The 2821-nt window shown below is 31.2% G+C and overlaps 1 long non-coding RNA gene across 1 annotated transcript; it reads right to left on the bottom strand.

Moving 5' to 3' along the window:
- Nucleotides 1–814: 814 nt before the first annotated feature.
- On the bottom strand, nucleotides 815–1853 carry LOC109243976. Its single transcript, XR_002070645.1, has 2 exons — nucleotides 1730–1853; nucleotides 815–1229 (listed from the first exon to the last, which is right to left on the bottom strand). It is a non-coding gene; the product is annotated as an uncharacterized LOC109243976 (long non-coding RNA).
- Between the last annotated feature and the right edge of the window lie 968 nt (nucleotides 1854–2821).

The following is a 2821-nucleotide window of genomic DNA, read 5'->3' as shown; positions in this document are numbered from 1 at the left end:
AATGGTGTGTATTGCTAAACAAAGTATTGAACTTGTCAACATTTAGTTGGGACTAGTTTTGAATGATGATTGTACTGTTGATATTATTTTGTTATTGAACATTTGTATAGTTGTTGTTGTGGTTGGCGTTGTTGTAATTAGCGTTGTTGGTTAGATAATTGTTGTTGTTAGATAGTTGTTGTTGTTGTTAGTTGATTGTTGTTGTTGATTAATTATGGTTGAATGGCAACAATGTAATGCTGTCATTATACGATGGATATTGATTTTAATTGGCAGGTGGTGTAGCTTAAAAGCAGGCATTTTTTGCCCAGTTTTAACCCAGAAAACCGACCGAAATCGGTCGGATTTTTTTTTTTGCCCAGAAATTCAAAATTTCCAACCGAATTCAGTCGGAAATATCAAATTAAATCTCAAGTCGGCCGGATATTATGAATTTAAATTTATTTGTTTAAATAAATTAACAATTTATTACAATTTACAAATAATTATATATTTAAATAAAATTATTATTTATTTCAAATACCGACCAATTTCGGTCGGAAATTTCCGACCGATTTCGGTCGCAACACGTTAGCGACCATCATTTTTCCGACTAATTAAAAGCGGTCGGAAATCGATCGATTTTTTACAATTTCCTACTAATTTCGGTCAATTTTCTTGGACGAATTTAAGCAGTTATATATATATATATATATATATATATATATATATATATATATATATATATATATATATATATATATATATATATATATACTCCAAAGAAGTAAAGTAGATTGTAGACTCTAGAGGAAGCGAAATGAAATATGAGATGAAACCTCGAAAACACAACGAAACAAGTAGACGCACTCGTCGTTTAATAATAGACCAACAAAAGCTGGCCAGATAGAAATACAAAGTTTAGCAATGACACACCAACACAACTAGGGCTACCTCCAATTCTAGTAAATTGGACGCCCTTTATTCAAACAGACACAAAACACTGTTACATATTTGATAGTACAGTCATAGAAATAGAGACAAAACACATAATAGGGTGTTTCTTTTTCTTTTCATTTAGCAGTTGAAATAACAGAAGCAAGCAAATCCAATTCCACTTCTGTGACAAGCTCCAGAGCGAGCATCCTCTTGATTCTTGCATTGACGGCTGCAGTTGCCTGTGTTAATACAAGGCCCTGACCATGTCTTGCTGCGCCTTTGGCAAACTTTTGCCTCTCCTCCTTGCATCTCTGCATAATATAAGATCTCCCTAGTTAGATAAAAGAATAGATTTAACTTATATATGCTGCCAGTGTAACAATATTTCTGGAACACATGTTTTTGTTTGCTATATTACTTATCATGCAATATTATCAATATAGAGGAATGATACGAATTAACAAGAGGATATTGTTATAGTAACGTGAGTTAACAATTAGCACCCAATCTTTCCACATACTTCATACGTACAATGATACCACAACTTGTAATTGAGACATGATATAGTTAAAGGACAAAAAGTGTTCTCTCTATAACATCTTAACCTATTAGATCAAATTATCACTCAATTTAACATAGTTTTAGGACTGGCAAAAAGATCCTTAGGTTAAAATTTCATCATCACGCAAAACAAAAAAAACTATTTTCACGTGCTTAACTCATGAAAAAATAAGAATTAAGTTTTTGAGGGGCATGTCAAGATAAAATATAATTAAGTGATAAAAAGTGAGCGGAATGTAAGATAACTAACCATTGGATGCAATGAGGAGGAAGCAAAATAGGATGGCTAGAAAGACTTTGTTGCTCATGATGAATATGGATTTAGAAATTTATGGTACTTAATCTCTTTAATTTGCAGCTATATGTGTTTGTTTGTTGTGAATTATACAGAAGAATATAGTAGCTATTTATACTGAAAGATTTCCACTATTCAGACTATGTTTCGGGCTAGTTTTGTCCATACAATTTGTTTCAATTTTTGACTAATGATGGTAGTGAGATGAAGAAATGTCAACGAAGGGATGAAACGAAGAAACTTGTTCAAACAGGAAATCTATAATAATATTAATAATATTATCCTGAATAGTGATAGAGGCAACATTTTTTGGGATTCAATATCTACAATATATACATAATAAACTAACCTTATATTTGTGTGAATTTACGAAGGGGTTCAGATGAACCTCTTCCGCTCCTTTAGCTCCGCCCCAAATCCTGAAATTTAGTCGATGAAACAAAGATCACAGGAAAAAGAAAATTTATTTTTTCTTTCTTGGTTAAAATTGCAATGCTCTAAATGTTACTTATAAAAGTAAATGTGAATTCATAACATCAAGAAAAAAAAATGAGTTCAATGGTAAGAACCTCAAAGTTGAACTCGAATTTAAACCTTAAATCTGACAAAAAAAAATATCTGCCTAAAAATATGCAAAGTACAGATAATTATAGGATATGAAGTAAAGCTTTAGAATCCCTAGATCATATTCTCATACCAGTAGAATTGTGATAATAAGTTGGCATTAAGGGTTCGTTTGTAGGATGTCTCGGAAAAAATAATGTATGTATTAGCTTTGGTATTATTAATCCCATGTTTGATACTAATATTTTTACGGAAAAGGGTTCAAAATACCCCCAAACTATTGGAAAAGGTTTAAAAATACCCTTCATCCACCTATTGGGCTAAAAATACTCCTCCATCCACTTTTTTGGTTTACTTATGCCCTTTGACCGTTAGGTCAATGCTAAATTAAAAATAATTATTACTTCTTTTTCTAAAACTATATTTCGCAAAATATTTTCGTTTTTTTAAACTAATGCACCAGTAGTCCACTAATTTAGTAAA

Source organism: Nicotiana attenuata, unplaced genomic scaffold (genome assembly GCF_001879085.1).
Source record: "Nicotiana attenuata strain UT unplaced genomic scaffold, NIATTr2, whole genome shotgun sequence".
Classification (NCBI taxonomy): domain Eukaryota; kingdom Viridiplantae; phylum Streptophyta; class Magnoliopsida; order Solanales; family Solanaceae; genus Nicotiana; species Nicotiana attenuata.
Note: the sequence above shows the minus strand (reverse complement) of the source record. Positions and strands in the feature narration are given on the sequence as shown.